The sequence below is a fragment of a genome, unplaced genomic scaffold (assembly GCF_019419815.1).
Source record: "Pyrus x bretschneideri cultivar Hongxiangsu unplaced genomic scaffold, Pyrus_bretschneideri_v1 Contig78, whole genome shotgun sequence".
In the NCBI taxonomy this organism is placed as follows: domain Eukaryota; kingdom Viridiplantae; phylum Streptophyta; class Magnoliopsida; order Rosales; family Rosaceae; genus Pyrus; species Pyrus x bretschneideri.
Window position 1 is genome coordinate 981,488 of NW_025999818.1, and position 22,996 is coordinate 1,004,483.

A 22,996-nucleotide genomic window follows, 5' to 3' on the forward strand; every position below is an offset into this window, starting at 1 on the left:
ACCAAACCGTTGTACTAGTTTGATCTTCTTAGTAACTTTGATAGTAATAATTCATTTGTGGGAGAATCTTCCTATCTTGTGTATCTTTTGGCATAAAGAATTTTCAATCCGATAAATGTTTCTAAAGTAAACAAACTTCGAGAAATAAAGTAAGCAACGGAGCAAAAAAAGAGAATAAGTTTTAGGCCCAGGACCGAGTTTTAAAAGACCTCTTGGTAATGTTGGTTTGGAAAAGCATTACCTCCTAAACTTTGCATTTTATGAAGGATTCTCATTGCGATATCCGGAGTACCACCCTACTCTGGTACTAGGAATTGAATATTAAACTCATAAGGAACCCTCTTTCTCCAAACTTTTTTTCGACATTTATTAGATCTGAGACGACTTCGTGTATATCGAAAACATCCTGCAAAACATAAGTTTAGTGAAATTTTCCATACTTCTCCTATGTTTTTGGGTTAAGAGCTTCGGCAATTGCAACATAGGGTGGGAAAGGTGTTTTATTTTTCTTGGTATGGGTTGCGCATACGTTTCTAGTGAATCTTAAACAAAAATTCTTTGCAAACATGGCTGTCGGTCAGAAAGGCCTTTTAAATCCTTTTATCGAACCTTATGCATCGAACCTACGTGTTTTCGATCGGACTACCTTGGTTGACTTGACCTACGCATTTTTGTGTATTGAAGCTCTGTTGGAATAAAATTTGTCTTGGGGATTACCTAGTCTGGATGCCTCATTCGGACCTGCTAACTCTCTGAGTTGCAGAATATACTTGACTTAGTAAGTTGGTCCGAGATAGAAGTAGTCGTACTCAGGGTTAGAGTTCAGAGCCATCCTTGGATGATTTCCAGATCGCCCTTTCGACTATTCCCTTGAATAGTGTAGAGCCCAAATTTGAATGTTATAACTCATAACCTTGCTGGTTGCATAAACATTTTGGAGGCTGGATGGTGCATTGGACTTCTAGATCAGGGTGCCATGTACCCGTGCCTGTAGCCCGCTAATCATTACCGCACTTGTTACCGTTTGAGTCTCCCAAGTTTCTAAAACTCAAGATAGACTGGGCTATGGGAAACTTTGCTGACAATGTTACTTTGAACTTTTTTAGACTTTCAATTGAGCAAAGTTTTTCAAAGTTGGTGCCCTATTTGAAATGAGTATGATACTCCCCTGCATCACAAAGAAAATCGAGAACATATATTTACGATAAATAAATTTTCTTTATTCGTGACTCAAAGTAGAATTAGATTAATAAAGGAGTGTGATTGAATCCGATAAGGATGGCCTACATATTTTTGGGATGGAGAATCAAATCGCTAGTGTACTTCCAAGAAAAGGATGATATGACGTAAAAATTACACTAGGGATCACTTTTGAGGATAAGTCTATCGTAAGACATGAGGAGATGAGTTCTCTATGAACTTGTCTTCACGTAGACATGGGCATTATAATTAGGTCCGAAGAGGACTATCTACATATCCTGGGAAGGGAGTCAAACCGCATGTAGTTCGTAGGGTGCACTTAAGGATAATACATTCTGAGCCTGGCCATGTTCCATTTCTTGGTGATTGGGGTCCCATCCATATGCTCCAGGAGATATGTTTTGTTGCCCCCACTCTGGCAATCTTGTCCGGTCCTTCCAAGTTTGCTCCAAGTTTGCCTTTTCTTAGGATCTTAGTGTTCTCAAGGACTTCTCTTAGGACCAGGTCCCCAGCTTGCAGTCTTCTAGGCTTGGAGTCTTTATTGTAGCACGACCGGATCTACTATGGGTAAGCTACTAATTAAACAAGAGCGCATTCTCGGTGCTGCTCAGCAAAGTTGAGGTCAGTTTTTAGAATCCTTGCATTTTCCAGGATGGTTAATTATCTAGTATGCAAATTTGGCATGGTTGTGATTTAAATTGGGATAACAGCCTCTACTCCGTAAGCCATAGTGAATGGTGTTTCTTCAGCAGCCTTCCGGATTGTCGTGCGGTAAACCGATATGATTACAGGTAGCTCTTCTAGCCACTTGCTTTTCTTTTCTTCTAGTCTTTTCTTCAGACACTGCAAGATGGTATTGTTTGAGGCTTCTACATGTTCATTGCCTTGTTGCCTTGTGGTTATCTTGGACTAAAGGTGAAGTGACCTACAGTCATTAATTGCATCTTGTTAGATGATGGGCCAATAATAACCTGTGGTCATTGCTTTTTAGGCTAACAACCTTCGTCCGACTTGATTACCGCAAACCCCATAATGGATGTAATTTAAAATTTGTAGGCTGGTCTTTGCTATGATACACAAGGTATCAAGTTCGGAGTAGGAACATTGATAAAGCTTCCCATAGATGACTATGTATCTTAACGACTTCTGGATTAATTTTCAAGCCAAGTTATGGTACTTAGGTAGTTTTCATCTTGTATTTAACCAGTGATTTCATCCATACAATTTTCTCGAGCATCGATGACTGCTACTACCTCATGCTCAATCTGATGGATACTAGAGGATTATAGATATTTGAAGGGGATCGCTTGTTGGAATGAGTAATCCACGCTTAAAGCTATCCAAGCAAGTGCATTGGTGTGGTTGTTCTCTCGTATAGGAATTTGTGTGATTTCATATTTTTGTACTTCTCAAGTGTGTTTTAACTTTTTCTGGTATAGTCTCATGGTTAGATGGTAAGTGGCTTAATCCCTCGTGACTTGGTTAACTATAAGCATCTAGTCATAATTGATTAGTAGTTCTTTTACCTTGAGTTCTTCTGCGACTCTGAGCCTCTCCATGAGAGCCTCGTACCCAAGTCTCAAAGCCTGTTCGAGTATGAATCTATCTGGTGTTTAAAGAACCATCCTTACACTAGCCCAATATATGTTGAACGATCCGTCTAGGTAGAGCTTCCAAAGGCGTGGATGTTTCAAGGCGCCTTGGGAACTGGCAGGGTTTGTAGTACCTTAAGCTACCAGCATGAATTCGATAACAAAGTGTGACAATATTTGAGCCTTGATTGATGTCCTGGGTCAATAAATTATCTCATGTTGTCCTAGTTCAATGGCCCATTTGGTGACTTTGGATGAGGCATGGGGCTATACAAAATGGATATCAACGGATACTCTATCATGTAGGTTACTCTAAATGATTAGAAATATGATCGGAGTTTTCTAGCTGTCATTACTAGTGTCAGGATGAGTTTTCCATTTTATGATACTCATCTTTAGTTTGAGAAGAGTTTTTAATACGTAATATATCGGTTTTTGCTCCCCCGAGTCTTCTCAAATCATAGCTGATTTTACCACACAACCGAATATAGGCAAGTACAAGTACATGTCTTCTCTATCGATCGACTTGGATATCAGTGAGGGTTTGGAAAGGTACTCCTAGAGTTTACTGATGGCTTATTTGCATTCATCCATCCAAAGCAGACCCTTGCTCTTCTTTATTGTCGTGAAGAACGGCTTGCACTTGTCGATGGATCATGAGAGAAATATGCTAAGAGTAGTTGTTTGCCCTATCAAGCTTTGTATTTCTTTCACGGTCATGGGTATCTCATTTCTATTATGGCTTTAATCTAATGTAGGTTAGCTTTGATTCCTTGCTTGGTGATAAGCTCATATTTATATATATTTTACATCAAATTCACTTGTCTTTTCTTAGTTAGTTCCTTATATTTTTGAGCTATTTACTTTGTTTTTGTGTGTTGTAGGATTTATGAAGCAAAGAAAAGAAAAATAGCACAAGTGGGATTTTAAGTAACATATTCGTCAAAACTGCCTGTGCAGGTCAGTTGACTTTGGAAGCAAATTGCGAACATCTCAGAATGAAATAGAGAATGAGCCTTACATGCTTGGAAAGCTACGGATGTCTATTTTCTGGAGCATTTGGCAGATTGTTAATATCATTTTTCTAGAAGAAGTTATGGCCATTTTAATACTAAAAGGTTCACAAGAGGCTGAGCAGTTTGTAACTGCAATGAAAGCAATAAACCCAATAAATCTAGCAGCCAAAACTAATGCAACCAAGAACAAGTCAACTGCCACATATTCATATATAAAAGGGAATGGAATTAAAGATGAGGATTAAGAGGGAGTAATTGGCATAAAGGCTACCCAAAGAGTTACAATTGTTTTACCATTTCCTCTCACTTCTAGAGCAGTACTTGTTAATTGCGATTAACATGTGAACCAATTTCTAGGATAAGTAAGACAACACTAGTACTTATGATGCCTTGTGTTGACTCAAACTCTTTTCGTTCTTAATGATTTCTACTTGTTAAATTTATGAACACGCCATTCTAGATTGCATGCTAGGGACTAAGTTAAGTTGAAAACGCCATTCTCTTAACATACTACATAAGAAAGAGTAATAGGTTGAGTTCTAACATTGAGCTAACTTGAGTATCTTCATCCAGAAATAAAAGGAATTTGAATGAAACATAACATGTTTGCATGATTATTTGGTGGTGGATAGCAATTCCCCTAACTCGTTTTTCTTAATTTGTGAACCACTTAAAATCTGTTTCTGTCCTGTTTTTGTTTGATTTAATTTAAATAGCAAATCAACTCCAAAAATCCCAAAAATTTGAGTGAGTGTAGCTCTGTGTGTCTAGTGTATTCATATAAAATTTCGTAGACTTTAGATAAGTTTAAGTCAGTCTAATAATTATTTTTTGGCGGCTGGTCTGTAGGGACAGCAGCCCAATTTTTGTGACATTTTAAGTAAATAGATAAAACAATCTTTTGCAGGAAAGACCCTTATTTTCGTATGCTACAATTGACAAATCTTAGTGTTAATAAGGAAAATCAATAGGATATTTGTGTGCTACTTTGTGGTGTGCTTTTAATCCTATCACTTCGCAACTATATAACCTAAGAATTTGCCTCCGAAGGTGCATTTTTTTGGATTCAGCTTCATGTTGTATTTTTGGTGTAGGTCAAACAACTCTTGAAGATGTTTTATATAATCCTTCTTTTCTTTGCTCTTAACAACCATGTCATCCACGTAGACCTCCATTGTGTCTCGAATTTTCTCCTTAAAGATTTGGTTGACGAGTCGCTGGTATGTTGCCCTTGTGTTTTTTAGTCCAAATGACATGACTTTGTAGCAGTATGTTCCTCGGTCAATGACAAAGGAGGTTACTTCCATGTCTGGCTTGTACATCTTTATCTTGTTGTATCTGGAGTAAGTGTCTATGAAGCTTAATAGTTCGTGTCTCGTGTTGAATCTACCAATAAGTCGATCCATGGGAGTGGATATGGGTCTTTTGGACAAGCCTTACTCAGGTTCGTAAAATCCACATATACTTGCCACTTCCCGTTCTTCTTTGTCACCAGTACAATGTTTGCCAACCAGTCTGGGTGGTGGACTTCGACAATGAACTGGGTGTCTTTGAGTTTGTCTATTTCTGCTTCTATGATTTTATTACGCTTGGTTTCGCGGTTCCGTTTGCATTGGATAATTGGTTTGGCTATTGGGTCTAGGTGGAGACAGTGGCAGATCATAGAGCGATCGATTTCAAGCATGTCTTTTGTTGACCATGCGAAGACGTCCTTGTTGGCTTGTAGAAAGTTGGTGAATAGTTCATTTTCTGTATCGGTTAACTTCGAACTGATTTTAGCTTTCTTTTCGGTCTGTCAGTATCAAGCTAATGTATACCGTGTTTTCATCTACTTTTGACTCTAGCGTGCCGTCATCCTGCGGGTCAAGGTCCAGGTAATGTATATGGCGTTTTCATATAATTATTATGTTGTTTTGTCCTTGCATGTGCTGGAACTTTGTTCTCCTTTCCGGATCATGTTCATGCTTTCAACACTGCAGCAGGGCACTGTCGACTGATCTTCTTTGATTTCCTTTACCCGCCGAGAGTCAAGTAGTGGAGTAATTGGTGATAATTGGACGGAACAGCCTTTATCTTATTTAATCAGTCTGTCCAAGAATGCCATTGTGGGGAGTCGTACCTTTGATGGGTACTCCTTTTAGAGGCAGCGAAGCGAACATGATTAACTGAGTTTTCTGATATGCCTATTGGTAGAGTGATCTAGCCGAGAGCAATATGAGTTCCCTCTCAATGAAAGCATCAATTATTGGAACTAAATTCGTGCACCTTTGTGAGCAGTAGTCGAGTGCAAATCCGAGCAACCCCTAAAACAGTGAAACAATCGTGACCAAGCCTAAAACCTGAGGGTGTGCCAGCCAAAGGCTCTCTGACGGTCAAGTTAGTGAATGATTTTAGACTCAAGCAACATGCAAGAAAATTCAAGTGTTTAGGTTGCATTACCATAGATGAACTCTAGGTGGGTGTATTTATACCATGGGGAGAGATACCTTTTTAGGATAGAATCCTTGTGCTAAGCCAGGAGAATCCTAGAGGATATCTAGATGTAGATGTTGCATCATCTTAGGAGTTGTGATTACTTCCAGCACCCTTAGGTTGTAGGAACTCCAAAACTTAAAGGACTTGATAACTGGACCAAATCGCGTGTCTTCCAGAACAAGCATGGTCATCTAGCGGAGTCGTTAGAACTCCGCCTAGTGCCCCAGAGTGGAGTGATGGTGGCACCACTACTCCGTTTAATACAGCTCCACTTGGAGCTGGTGAGTTCATGATCGAACTTCAGAAATAACTGTATTCAGATTACAATTACTCCGACCTTGAAAAATTATGGTCCCACACAATAGTGTAGACACTTATGAGAAAATGAGACATTGAGATTCTTGTGTTAATAATTCATGTATCATTCATTAGTTCGATTTTGACTGAAGTATGAATTCAAAAGTCTTCTAATTTTCCCTTTGTTTTTTTCAGCAGTCCTTTCAGTTCTCTTGTAAAGAATCTTTTCCAGACAAATTTTGAACAAACATAACCGTGCCAATACAAGAAATATGTAGGGTCAACAAATATTCAAAGTGTTGGTTTAATGATGAACCGTAGCCACGTTGAGTGGCTGTAATAACACTTGTAAGGTGTATAACTAGATTACATCAACCTTGTACTAGGTTACAATACAACCTAGACAATTCATGTAAGCAACAAGTATGCAATCGCAACTAGGGTCCAAGAACACCTACATTACTAGGACGCCATTGATGAAAGCACGAGATCATCTTCTACTTCCAACACTCGATAGTTCCTTTACTGTATAAATAGGTTTCAGTATTTCTAGGAGTTCAACGTGTGGAAGCTGGGATTAAGCCATATATATAGCTATGGGTTTTACACAGCCGGCCTATTAACAGTTGTATAAGTCAACCCTATCAACTTTAATTATAATTGAGTCTTATCGTGATTCGATATCTTTGCATTGAATCCTAATAAGGATTCCTATAAGTCATCTGCGTGGAGTTAAGACTCCATGATTCTCATGATATCAAGATTTTCAGAACACTTGGGGCCGCTTGGTGGGCTAGATGAGGTTAGACCTTAAGGATATGATTGGATTGGCATGAACTTGTAAGACAGGACTTGTAGTCCATGTATAAAGATAGGTTACATAATCTATTCTATTGTGGATTCATAACTCATAATGTCCAGCCTGTCCATCTCATATTTTGACATAACAAGCAACAGTTGAACTCAAGTCCATTTTAATTGATCACAACCTATCCCATTCAGCCCACCAAGCGGGATCTTGTATCTCAAGCAACCTGTAAAACGCGTTGCTTGTAATCCAATTAATCTAATCCATCACTCAATGCATTCACTGGAACTTTTACAAATGTTCACTTGTAAGATTACCTATACATATGTATTTAAAAGAGTAATTACGTTGATTCTTACCTAATTTTCTAGTCTAAACTCAAAATAATTATCTGACAACATGAGATTGCATTACAAGATAACTAAACAGTACTACATTGTATAATACATTTGACTGATATATACATAGCATTATAGATGGCTATTTAGTTGCTTTCATATATTCTCATCTGAATTAAAAACAACAAATTTTATGGACTGCAGTCCGTTTAAAAACAAAAACAAAAATCGTCATCCTTTAATATAGAGCATGCTTGGTCTTGTCTCTTCATTATTAAATTTTTAATCAAGGAATAGGAGATGCTTAATTAGAGGGTTCATAATTTATAAATCACTTGGCTAAGTGTCTATCTCTCCTTGTTAAGTACTGTTTATGTAACCATCATAAGACCATCTCCAACAATGACTTAAAACCTAAAATTTCCCTTCCCCCCCCCCCCCAAAAATCTACTCCAACCCATGACCTAAAATTAACCTAAAACCTAAAACTTATTTTTGAGGCCAAATACTAGCCTAATTTTAGGCCACAAAGCAAAATGGTCCCACCAACTGAGACTGAAACAAGGGCTGTGAAGCCCAATGCCCAGCTTCCACTCGCCCAGACAGACCTGCACGCGCCAGAGAATGACACAAGCTGGCCCACCCACGTGGGGTTGTCCCCCGGGTGTCAGCCGACTGTGCAGCCCAACGGCTACTTTTTTCAATCCAACGGCTGGATTTAAATGGGCCGTTGGTTAATCCAACGGTCCAGGTTCAAATTATTATTTTTTTTTAGTTTTATATTTATATATTTATTGAATCCAACGGCTTAGATCGAATATAATCAAATCTAACGGTAAAAAAAAAGATCTAACGGTCCAAATTTAAATCCAACGGCTAAAATAATTTAAAACAATTATTTAACTTAAAATTCAACCAAAAACTCTATAACTACGTATCTATGTGTTCAAACATCCACACAAAACTCACTTTTCTCCTACAATTCTTCCAATTTTTCTTTCTACCATTTCTTCTCATTTCCAAATTTTTCAAGATGGCAAAAGAGCATGTTAGAGGTCGTAATTGGACCTTTGACGAAGATATTGCTTTATGTTTGGCATGGATTTCTGTTAGCGAAGATGATGCCGTTGGCACGAACCAAAATAGAAAGGTTTTGTGGGGTAAAATCGTTGATAAGTTCCATGAAAACTCCAACGCCAGTTGAAGGGAAATTGGTGGTGTTTATGATCGGTGGAAGATTATCAACAAAGCGTGCACTTTGTGGAAGGGAAGCTTGGAGAGAGCCATGGTTGACATGCCTAGTGGAAGGGGCGCCTCAGAAATTGTGAGTTTATTTGTTGATATTTTAGTTGTCATGTACATAATAGTATTTTGCAACTAATTATTTTTATGTATTTGTTGCATAGGGTGACAAAGCAATGGCAATTTACAAGACAAGAACTACACCAAAAAATCAAGCTTTTAAGTTGCATCATGCTTGGAACATTCTCAAGGATTGTCCGAGGTGGGGAACCGATGCGAACCAACAATGTGGAAGATTATTGCATAGTGAAGCCCCACCCCCAAATGATGTTAATGAAGGTGTGAATTTTGCCGACAATGAAGGTGTCGAACAAATGACCCCAACTTCTTCTTTTGCAAGGCCCCCGGGTAGAGATAAGCAAAAGGAAGCAAAGAGAAAAGGGAAGTCCCAAGATCCGACACGTGCCCAATTTGCTAGCAAAATGGCAATAATGAACGAAATCCAGTGTCGTCGGCAAGAAGAATCGGCCCAAATGCTTTTGGCCATGAAGGAAGAAGGGGATAGGGAGCAAGAAAGGTACGAAACTAATTTGATAATGGAGGACCTCGACAAATACACTCCAGAGAGGAAGAGATACTTACGTGGTAAGCAAAAGGAAATTTTACGAAGGAATGCCACAAGGAGTATATTTCAAGATGATGATTCATCTCAAGACTATCACCCAAGTCCATCACCAAGTCAAGATGGTGAATATCATTATTAAGTTTATGTAGTCTATGAGTTTTCGATTGTATTAAGTTTATGTAGTTTATTAATTGTTTTTTTATGTTTTAAGTTTATGTGGTCTATTAATTGTCGTTTTTATTTTTTAAGTTTATGTGGTTTATCAAATGTCGTTGGTATTAAGTTTATGTGGTTTATCTTGATTTTCATGTATTAATTTAGTGATTTTTCAAAATTTATCGGAATTTAAATATTTTTAGGTTAAAATGTTCATAAAATTAATTTAGGATAGTCTACATAAATTTTTTTTTAAAAAAAGTTAATTTAAAAAAAAAAGAAGTCTTAATTCATTCTTTGATAATCTGGGGCTAAAATTTTAAGCCAGAAGGGTTGGAGTAGAAAAGCTGTTTCTGGGCTAAAACCTAAATTTTCTGGGCTAAATATTTTTAGGTTTTAGGTCACCATTGGAGATGGTCTAAGGCGGTCAAAATATTAGATTGATTCTTACCTAATCGTTTATTCATCCATTTTATTTTATTTATTTTTGTCGGTTCGTTGTTGTTGGTGTTGTTTCTGATGTGGTGTTGCTTTTGCGGAATCGTTTTTTTTTATATTTTTTTTTTCCAAACTGTTTGGATGATGTTGATCAAGAGAATCTACGGCATAGTCATCCGTACAACTCTTTTTATCGAATCTTTAGACTGTCAAAAGATACGCATATATACGGGGATGCCAAAACTTTGATATTTTGAGGCTTTTTTTGGCTTTCATATTTTATGAGAAAGCTTGAGGATGTTATGTTAAAATGTTTTTCTTTCGTGTCAAACAATATGAAGCATAATATTATGTATACCAAAGAAAAGAAGAGCTAAGAAGCTCTTAAACCAGTTTTTTCCTCTTTTTGTTTTGTAATTGGCTAAATGTTTTTCATATTGTTCTTAAACTGAAAGTCAAGGCTTTTCAAACTTAACTGGCAGGGAAAAGATCCATATAATTAAATAAGTGGAGAAAAAAAAAAATTTCTGACTACTCCTTAGTATTGAAAGTGGCGACTTTTGCTCATTGACCAATAAATCACAGTGCTGCATGAAAGTAACAATAAATCATATGGCTGTAGGTTAAGAGTATTCTTCTTTACACACCAAGGCATAGGAATAGCAAAAAGGTTCACGGGTTTGGGTATCCACAGATCCCTAATTAAGTCTAATGGGGCGATTATGGAACACAATCAACGGTTATGAGGCGGGTTTGAGGATTTTTTCATAAACCCAACTCGGGTATGGAGCGGTGATGGTATTGCCATCCCCTGACCCTTACCCGATCCCGATTACGTATATTAAATTATTGATGCAAGTCTTTTAAATTATGTTTGTGAGTCACCTTTATTAGTTGTGCAATGTCTTATATTTCCTTGCAATTACAATTGTGTGAATTTTTTTTAAGGTTATTTACTTTGTTATTAGCTTTTTATTTGAAGTACATATTATATTATCTACACTAAAAGGTGGGGGCTAGTCATATAACTTGGTTCAAATTCGTCTTTGATGAGAATCAAACATAAGATCTTTTACTTACAAATGAAGGGAAATATCACAAGACCGTAATACAAACTGGTTGTTATTAGCTCTTTTTGGTTTACATTTCTTAAGCTAGTTGATTATTGATTATCTTGTGTTGCATAATCAAAATTTAGAGATCATTTTTTCATGATAGGCAGGTTTAGGCGACGGGGAATCGCCGTTTGAGAAAATGATAATAAATGCGATTACGGGGAAAAGTCATCAACGAAGGCGGGGTTGGAGGTAGCACCCCACCACCACCCACCACCCCGCCCCACTTTGTTGCCATCTCAATCAATGTATCATTTTCTCAATATCGCTTGTATAACCTAAAAAATGTACTGATCCAAAATAGTTATTTGAATTTTAGTATCAAAAAATAATTCCATGGATCGATGACGTGTCTTTCTTTAAATTAAATAGATAAAGACAGAAACAGACAAGATAAAAATCCTTAATTCCACATTGGTGGCAGGGGTACGGGGCCAAATCTCTCACATCCGGCGGCCTTTGACGATCAAACTTGGATGTGAGGTGGTTGAGTTTGTTGAATTTATTGCATGATGCTTTGGGATTATCAGGTGTATTGGAGCCGTGATGTCCTTCTCTGCATAATCAAGATAGAAGCATGTCATTTTGCATCCCACAATTAGTTTGAGAGCTTTCATCTCTCATATGATATTGCAGCACTAGACCATTGGTTTATATATTTGGTGCTTCCATCTCGTTTAGTTTCTTGCTACATTAGGGGTTATTATTATTATGTAGTGTCGTATCTTTATTTGCAAGCACCCTCTTATTGGTGTGTTCTTCATTTTGTATAGAGACTTGTAATTGCCGTCTCAAATGGAAAACAAATATTAAACACAAATTCTTCTCTTTTTGAGTACATAAGATATGCCTTAAAACATTTTATTCCTGTTCTCTTAATGAACTGATGATTTCAAAGAGGAAAATATTTTCTAATTGTATTATAATGTGGTCGTTCAAAATCCTGATGACGAAGCTAAAAATTGACCTATGACACATTCCGACCCAAAATGGTCATCTGGACACCCGAATCGAGATGTGTTGGCCGATACTTGGAAGGTGACGAAGCCATAAAGTAAGGTTGATGTGTAAAAGTGAGGATAAATTTAAACTTTAAATAAATAAACCAAAGTGCACAACGTGATTAGGTGGTAACCCTTATTACAAAACGTGAAGTTCAAAGCATAGTGCAGAAAGATAAAAGTTGTCTCATCCATAAAGGATGATTATTTAGTACATAAGCAACCTACTTTGACCGAAGAACAGTCAGCTACTTCCATTGAAACCTCGTACTCCCACGAGCTTAATCTCTACGTTCTGGAGGGGCAAATTTACCCCCTTAAGAAAATTTCTTCCTCGAAATTAAAACAAAAGAATTTAATCAAAGAAGAAGTACAGATACAAGTCTCTCACACGTTTCTCCGTTTCCCATGTAGCCTCTTCAACAATGTGGCTTCTCCAAATTCTGTATCACTTGCGTCCACGGGATCATAGTGACAAGCACTATGAGACTATGTGTGTGTGTGTGTGTTATGTGTGTGTGTGTCTTTGGGTCAACCCAAATAATAATTAACTAGGCATGAGGCCTAGTTAATAAAATACTAACAGAGATGAGCCTACTTGCCCACTTGCTCAACAAACCCAACAAATAAGTTATTGATATTACAGTTTGTAGCCCGCAATAACGACAATTCACTGTTGTCTCGATAAATAAGTAATGGAATCCCGATGGTGCAAAATTATTATTTTGCCCCTCAATGGGAAAAGTGCATAAATCGTCCGATTTACGCATCACTTGCACTCACGTGTTCGTAAGAACACGTACTACCAAGAAAGATGTGAAAATGAAAAAGAAATGATAAGGACTCAAATGTCCACGCATGAAATCCACTTAGGAAATCCACTTAGTTAGTCATGGGTGTTTCAAAATTTTGTGGCGTTAAGGAATAAAATAAGAAAAAATGTGGGATAGGATTTTGCGAAGTGCTCTAGAGGGTGTCCCCATGGACCGATAGAAGATGTGCATTCTAGTAAGTCGGTCGACAATCACCGAAATATCATCATAGTCTCCACGTGTACGAGGTGACTCGTACATGAAGTCCATGGTGATATTCTATCATATCCATCCGGTTATAAGGAGTGACTGTAACAACTCGAACAATTTATTTCTATCTGCCTTGACTTGCTGACAAATTGGATATTTGCTTAATAACTAAGCAATCTTTTTTTTTTCATCCCAAGTGATAAGTAAAAGGGTTGAACTTGGAAATTAGTTAACAAAGTTTCCTGATGATCTGCAGGTAACATCACAGTAATACTTGTGAGTTGTAACTAAAATGGGATAGGACAGGCTGAAACGTATTATATCATTCATGTGTTTTTTGTTGAAGTCGTCAGCAACTACGTTTACACAACCGAGGTAGTACATGATGATGCAATCATAGACATTGATTCATTTTTTTTCCATTGCCGTTATCTGCAATTAAGCTTCTTCCAAGTGAAGATGTATTTTAGAGGTTTAAGGGAGTCGATGAAGATTTTGGCATGTTTCTCCATAGAGAAACCGCCATCAAGTTTTTAGTGTAAAGGTAGCATTTGTTAACTCTAAGTCGTAGATAAGATAGTTCACTCCATATGGCTCTAGCTGTCTGAAAACATAAGCGGTTACCCTACCATGCTGCATCTGCTCAGCCAAATCATTCGGTGAAGTATCAAAGTAGATTTCGAAATTATTGGTGTCATCGAAAAGCATAAGAACAATTGTTGAAAATAGACAACACCTCAGTTGTTAGAAACTTAATCACATTCACATCTTAAATGAAACTAACTTATTTCCTAGTCAGCTTATAAAGAATAAGGCTAAGGTGGAGAAAGTTAGCACAGAATGTCAATGGTGAACGTTAAGACCAAAGATACCTCATATTTCGCAAAACCTTGCAGGGGTTTCATTTTTTATTTTTTTTTCCATTGCAACATTTTTGGGGATTGACAAGAATGCCAACTGCTGAGATCACATCTCCCAAAAAGGCACATGAACTAAACAAAACAGGCATTTAGGGAATTTAGTGTAAAGCTGATTTGCTTTGAAATTGCTCAGATCAAATCATCAATGTTTAGAAAAGTTTGACTTCATTATTGGAGCAAACAATGAAGTTCTTGATAAGGTTATCACGAATCTCTCAGGACATGGGCCGAATGCACAGTCCGTCAAGTTGATGAATGATATTGGAGCATTCGACAACTCGCATCGCATCATAAGGAGCTCATAATGAACATGTCGAGTCCTGAAAGTTGTCTTAGGAACATCATCATTTTGATCTTCAGCTGGTCGTAATGTGATCTTAGGAACATCACCATTCTGATCTTCAGCTGGTCGCAACCAAACTTCAGATCAATGTCAAAGAAAGCTCAGGTTCTATACAGTTAGTCAGTGACATAATCATTTTGAGATAGGATTAATGGTTTTTAATCGTCATCTAATTCAATTGCTAGTAAACAATGTAAAATTTTAAGGTTCGGTCTTTGCTCTTCATGAATGGAAACAGAGGTCTATACGATGAAGATTCAAAGAAAGTAGGTGTTATACCTGGATATAGATCAATGATGCCTCACACATCTCAATCTAATGGTATCACAGGTAGATATTTAGGAATGACGTTAAGAATTTAGTTTGACCGGGTTCATAATTTCCAACTATACATGATTGTCGTCTTTCTCTACAACACGTACTAATAAGCCTTCACAACTTTTCTCAATAAATGTTTCTCCTTTACAGCAGGGATTAATTTGTGCCTCAATTTTTCATGTTTGCCAGTGGAGCTGGCCATAGGGATGACAAATCGTTGAAAATGACTACTTTCGGTCAATTCTCCACCAAAGGAATAATAATAATGTAGTAAATCCATCTCTTGGATTACGTGAAAATTCATGATACCCAACGAAATAAAATTAACTGGCATTATAAAGCTATAACAATTTGATTATATCCCGAATAACCATCAAGAAAACAATAAAAAGAATGACCGGCTATCCTTTCAAGCCTTTGATCAATAAACGGCAAAGGGAAATGATCTTTCCTTGTGGTGGCGTTGAGCTTCCTATAATCGATGCAAACTCTCTAACCTATTTGTATACGGGTGGGCACAAGCTTGTTCTCTTCATTATTCACCACAATGATGCTGGATTTCTTTGGAACAACTTGAACTCGTGAAACCCAACGACTATCTGAAATCAGATAAATCACTCCATAATCAAAAAGCTTGATTATCTCCTTCTTCACAACTTCCATCATTGGAGGGTTGAGTCAACGTTGAGCCTCTTTAGTTGGTTTAGCCCCCTCCTTTAGAAGTATGCGATGCATGCATGTTGTAGGACTTATCCCCTTAATGTCTACCAAGGTCATCCAATGGTTGTTTTGTACTCCTTCAAAACCCGATCTAGTTTTTGCTCCTCTAATGTCGCTAGTGAGGAAGAGATTATGACCGGCAAAGTCTCTTGGTTTCCCAAGTAAACATACTTCAAATGATTTGGTAATGGTTTAAGCTCGAGGGAGGGTGCCTGAATCACTGAGGGTAACAACTTATTAGTAGAAACAGGAATTGGAATTGGGATTGAAGACTTACTAACATGTTGTGGCAATGATTCAAGGGCAGCCACCATCTCAACTTTTTCATAATTGGGCACGGTAAGGGAATCCTCATCCTTGCCGTGAGTGTGCTTAATTTCTATCCCTTGTTCATTGAGTCCCACTCCTCTTGTAATGGTTGTTTCAAGGGCATCCTCATTTAGGTCTTCAAGATATTCATGCGCCAATGAATCGATTATATCAATAGAAAAACAAGAATGATCATCCATAGGATACTTCATAGCTTCAGAAATGTTAAAATCAATAATCTCGCCATCAAATTCCATTGTTAACGTCCCTTTGAACACATCTATCTTGATGTAGGCTGTTTTCATGAATGGCCTTCCAAGGAGGATCGGCAAAGGTGTGGAATGGGCCAAATTTTCCATATCAAGCACATAGAAATCAGCCGGAAAGATTAAATGATTAACCTGCACCAAAACATCTTCCAAAACTCCTTTTGGATATACATTAGAACGATCGGCTAATTGAATAATAACACCATCATTTTTCAGCTCTCCTAAGTTCATAGATGCATAAATAGAGTATGGCATGACATTAAAGGATGCACTTAAGCCTAACATGGCATGCTCAAACTTAGTATTGCCAATAACACAAGGGATTGTGAAACTACTTGGATCTTTGCATTTAGGAGGCAATTTCCTTTGTAAAACTGCCGAAACATTCTCACTTACCCTTACCACTTCTTTGTTCGAAATCCTCTTCCTTGTTGTGCAAAGTTCTTTCAAGAATTTGGCATACTTTGGAACTTGTTTGATTGCATCAAGGAGTGGAATATTGACTTGCACCTTTCTAAATGTCTCAAGAATATCCTTGTCATTCTCTTTTTTCTTAGATTGCATAAATCTGCGAGGTAAAGGCACATTTGGTGGAATAGGGTTATAATTAACCAAACTTGGACCTAACTTACCTGAATTGGATGGTTTAGAGTCCCTAGAAGGCTGCGGCAAGGGTTGGGCTACCCTTGTCGTGGCCTTGCCTTTGTCCTCCTCTTCTTACAGCAGCTTTTCATCCTCTTTGTGGCTTGATTTGGATGGTTGTGGGTCGGTTCCAACTTTCTTGCCACTTCTTAACGTGATGGCCTTGGCGGTTTCAAATCCTCCTCTTGGATTCACAATGGTTGAACTAGGCAGTTTGCCTTGTTCTTTAAACTGTCCTATGAATTCCGCTACTTGCCCCATTTGTTTCTTCAATTTGTCCACCTCTTTAGCTTGATTTTGCATCTCCTTGGTTTGATTTTGTACTCCCTGCATCAAAGAGGTTTGAATAACTTTATCATTATCCAAAGACATACCTGAACTTAGTTGAACCGGAGGTGGTTGAGGTTGCATTGGTGCAAATGGCCTTTGAAAAATCCCAGGGGGTGGCTATCAAGATCCTCCTTGTTGTTGAGGTTGTTGAGGCTCCCTCCACTTCATGTTTGGGTGATCTCTCCATCTCGGATTGTAAGTGTTGGCGTATGGATCATTCCTTGGTTGATTTTGGCCTTGATAGCCCACGACATTGGCACTTTCCCATCCTCCATTCTCTATCAATTGAGGACATTGCTCAGATGGGTGTCCTTGCATGGTACACACGCCATATACACTTACTTGTAACACTTTGGATCCATCAACAACCTGTGACAAAAGAACAGTGAGATTAGCCAATTGAGATTGAATTTCAGAAATTGCACTTACCTCATTCACTTGTTGTTGGTGCCTGGGGTGTCCTTTTGTCCAACTCCCTCGTATTGTTGTGCATTCAAGGCTCGATTTGCAATTAAGGTCTTGGCATCAATTGGTGTTTTGTCAACCAAAGCACCTCCTGCCGAGGCAGCTAGCATTTGTCTCTTAATTGCAAGAAGTCCTTCGTAGAAATATTGAATTAGAAGATCTTCTATCATTTGATGTTGAGGGCATGATGCAACTAGAGTCTTGAAATGCTCATAATATGCTGGAAATGACTCCCCTTGGTTTTGTTGAATTCCACTAATCTTCTTCCTCAAAAGAATGACTCTTGAAGTTGGGAAAAATTTCTCTAAGAATGCTCTCTTCATGTTTTCCCAAGAGGTGACGGTTCTAGGTGCCAATTCGTATAACCAATCCTTAGCCTTTTCCAAAAGAGAGAATGGAAAAGCTTGCATCTTTAAAATATTGCCATCCACGTTGATTGATGTCATGCTTGAACATACCACTTCGAATTCCTTCAAGTGCTTGTTTGGATCTTCCATGGATAGCCCATGGTATTTGGGAATATGATGCAACAAGCTAGACTTGAATTCCAACTCATCGGTCTTGTCTTGAGTTGCCCTACGATATTGAATGCATAGGGTTATGATAAGCTTATATTTATATATATTTTATATCAAATTCACTTGTCTTTTCTTAGTTAGTTCCTTATATTTTTGAGTTATTTACCTTGTTTTTGTGTTTTGTAGGATTTGTCAAGTAAAGAAAAGAAAAATAACACAAGTGGAATGTTAAGTAATAAATTCGTCAAAACTGCCTGTGCAGGTCAGCTGACTTTGGAAGCAAGTTGCGGACAGCTCAGAATGAATTAGAGAATGAGCCTTATATGTTTGGAAAGCTACGGATGTCTATTTTCTGGAGCATTTTGCGGATTGTTAATATCATTTTTCTAGAAAAAGTTATGGCTGTTCTAACACTGAAAGGTTCCCAGGAGGCTGAGCAGTTTGTAACTGACAAGAAAGCATTGAAAGCAATAAATCCCATAAAACTAACAGCCAAAACTGATGCAGCCAAGAACAAGCCAGCTAACACCTATTCAAATATCAGAGGAAATGAAAAATTAAGTGAGAGTAATGGGCATAAAGGCTGCCCAAAGAGTTACAATTGTTTTAGCATTTCCTCTCACTTATTGTCATCACTAAATGGCTGTTAGTGGGGTGAGTTATGGAGAAAAAACTGTGGCAGCAGAAAAGGAGAAAGGACCTACAGGTTGCAGGAACAAAAGAGGAGAAAAAGTGTGAAAAAAAAGATAGAAAAGAAAGAAGCAAAGCAAGGGAAAAAGGCAAGGCTGCTGCGTTGGGGAAGGAAGGAAAGGAAGGAGAAAATCTTGGCATTCTCTTCTCTCGGTTTTATCTTCTCAAACTCATGTCTTTCTTTTGGTTTAATTTGAGAATTATGTGTAACTAATTTTTAGTAGTTAGGGGCTGTTTTGAAGCCCCGAATATGATCGCAAGTTTGTTATGACATTTCGTTTGAATTACTTTTACGAATGGATGAAAATTGGTTCACTACTTGTCTCATTGATGAATTCTTTTTGTGTTTTCTACGGATGCATACTTAGTAAGCATATCTAGGATTCTAATGCTATGAATATGTGTGTGCCTGCCCTTGTCGAATGAGGACCTACATATGTTCTAGAGTAGTACTTGTTAATTGCGATTAACATGTGAATCAATTTCTAGGATAAGTAAGACAACGCTAGTACTTATGATGCCTTATGATGACTCAAACTCCTTTCGTTCTTAATGATTTCTACTTGTTAAATCTATGAACACACCATTCTAGATTGCATGTTAGGGACTAAGTTAAGTTGAAAACGTCATTCTCTTAACATACTACATAAGAAAGAGTAATAGGTTGGGTTCTAACATTGAGCCAACTTGAGCATCTTCATCCGAAAATGAAAGGAATTTGAATGAAACATAGCATGCTTGCATGATTATTTGGTGGTGGATAGCAATTCCCCTAACTCGTTTTTCTTAATTTGTGAACTACTCAAAAATCTGTCTCTGTTCTGTTTTTGTTCGATTTAATTTAAATAGCAAATCAACTCCAAAAATCCCAAAAATTTGTGTGAGTGTAGCTCTGTGTGTTTAGTATCTGCACATAAAATTTCGTAGACTTTAGATAAGTGTAAGTCGGTCTAATAATTATTTTTCGGTGGCTGGTCAGTAGGGACAGCAGCCCAGTTTTTGTGACATTTTAAGTAGTTAGATAAAACAATCTTCTGCGGGAAAGACCCTTATTTTCATATGCTACAATTGACAAATATTATTGTTAATAAGGAAAATTAATAGGACATTTGTGTGCTACTTTGTGGTGTGCTTTTAATCCTATCAGGTTACGGCATTGTCCAATCCCGAGGCTAAAAGTTCCTTGATTGTTCGATTATCCGTTACCATGACTTGTGCTTCCTCTAATTCCTGAGCCGTGGCCTCTTCTTCCTCTTCTACTTCTTCAAACTTAGATTCTGAGCTAGAACTAGGTGGATTAGGTTCTGGCTCTTCCTCTTCCTTCTCAAAGTTCGTTCAAAATCGTCGTCAAAATCAAAGATATGCTCACGAACCAGTTGAGAACTTCGAGTCATAAACTAGTACCTAAAAACAAGAAAACAAAACAAAGTCAAAAACTAAAACAAAATACATGAAAAAGAAACAAAGGGGATAGGAAAGTCGCTAATCCTCGGCAACGGCGCCAAAAATTTGATGTGACATATAATTGCACACAAATTAAACCCTCTTATTGACAATTGTAGTAAAGATGTAAGTAGGGATCGTTCTAGGCCGGGGATTAGGAGGGATTGCTAATCTACTTAAAACTGACTCAAAAACACAAAACTAGACTTAAAAACACTTAATTAGACTCAAAGAACTTAAAACAAACTAAAGAGACTCAAAACAGCACAAAATAATCAAATAAACTCAAACTAGACACTAAAGGTTGATTTGGATGAAAATTGATTTTAACTTGACTCAAAACACTTAAAAACACAAGTTTGGACATATTCTAACTAATTTGACACAACAAAGTAAAGGGGATTTGGTTTTTGACGAATTTAAAGTAAAGACAAGTAGATTAAAGACTTAAAACAAGTTTGGCACGAAATTGGGGGAAATTATGGGTGATTGGCTAGCTAGAGGGTCCTTCTCCACACATAACACACTTGAATACAAACTGATTTCCAATTGCTTTTCCAATAAACCATGAATCTCAATGCCCTAGATTAACCGTGAACAGCACTAATTAACCCTTAGATTTTCGTTAAGTCATTGAATTGGATGGATAATGCATCGGCAACCAAATTATTCTTCAATAGTTCCCTACATGAACAACATAATAGAGATACAATCAAAGATCATTAAGCTTTGTGAGCATCATAAGCATTGACAAGGCATTCGTAACTATGAACAACATGATACTTCTGCCAGGAATTTACTTAACACGATTGTGACTAATAATCTCCACTACTTATGAATATAAGTTCATAACAATTAGGTGAAACTCCCTTATATTCTAGCATCAAATTCATGCATGCAAACTAAGTACGCATCCTTAATCAACAAACAAGAATAAGTTCTGAATCAAACAGTTAAGTAAATTGCATTCACAATTTATGAAATCACAACTAGAAGTAATCAATTCATATTGTAAATATGTTCATGGCTTTGAATTCTCCTTTAGCTAAAATGAGATTAGCTCCTCATGTTCGCAATTAAACAAAGAAAACTTAAATTAAACATTGAAAACAAAAGATAGAATACACCTAAGAACGTTCCAACAATCCAATCTTGAATGGCAGGCACGGCTCCAAGTGGTCTTCTTTCATTTTTCCTTGAAAAGTTGCGGCACAAGGTGTGTGTGTATGAAGGATGGTTGTGTGATACGAATTCTGGTGAAGGATGAATGATGGGGGTTAGGGATCCTTTTGGTGCGGCAGATACATATATTTAAAAGGGAGAAACCCTAATTAATTTTGGAGAAGGATTTGCAATCCAAATCTACAAGGACAAAGGCTAACTAAATCAGAATCCAAAAGGGAAAGGAGAAAGAAGATGCGGCAGATCCTTAAGAGAAAGGGAGAGTGATTTACGGCAAGGAATTGGGAAAGGGGAATGCCTTGCACAAAAAAGGAAGGGGAAAGGGAAATGTGGTGCGGCAAGGAAGGAAAATAGGACTAGGTCTTCTAGAATCATTATTTAAGTGTCCTAAATTAATTAGGGATCCTCTTGGCAGCTGGAACATAAGTAGGAAAAGATTAGGATTGACTAAGTCAAAATAAGGTAGTTTGACTCATGTTTCCTTCTTTGTAGCCGATTCCTTGTCTTCTAAGTTTGACTCATGTTTCCTTCTTTGTAGCTGATTCCTTGTCTTCTAAGTCTTGAATTAATTTTTTTTTCAACTCTTTAGCATATTCCTAGCCCTTCTTGAACTTCAATTTCGTCCATCCACCTTGCTCCATGCATGTGCTATCCATTCCAAACCCAAAACTGCTCTAAAATGCTCCAAATTGCCTTTTCTTGCCATTTTAGTCAATTGGACCTACAAACACACGAAAATAGCTTAAATTACTATAATAAATAGAAACTAACTCACTAAATGCAAGGAATTAAACTAACAAAGTTGCATAAATATGCTCCTATCACATTATTGGATTGGTAATGAAAACAGTGCAACCATGCACTCACACAAGATAGTCTCGTTCTGATGGCAATTAACGTCACCTAGGTTGGCTACTACGTAGGGCATGGTCAGAAGAGTAAGTAAGATATCTAGGAAGGTTACTCATGTGAGGTGATTTTATCGCTTTTGGGAACACTAACTACTGTTTCTGGTCTTTCTCCTAATCATAAGTATAACAACTTGTACTATTGTGCCAATACATACCGTAGTGACAGGTACTGTATTGCAAGCAACTATGGAAGCTAGTGCTGGTGAAACTATCTTAAGCTCGAGAATGGGAATTGTGGTTAACTTTACCTTAGAATGGGATTTATAGAAATTCGATCTTCCTCTTGAAGATCTAGAATCATAACTGCTATTTTGGAAAGATTGATGTTGTTAAGGACCAAATGTGACTATCCCACACACACACACACACACACACACACACACACACACACACACATATATATATATATATATATATATATATTGTTAAGTGCAACCACATCAACACTAACATAGTTATTTGAGACATTTTTGGAACTTCGAGGTGAAGCAAAACCTCAAGGAAATTTTGGGAGGTGGCACAACAATAAAGATTGCCAAGGATGAAAGTGTTTGTGGTTTCCTAATAAAGAAAGGTTGGTAACGATGGTTGCATAGTAATTGGGATTGATC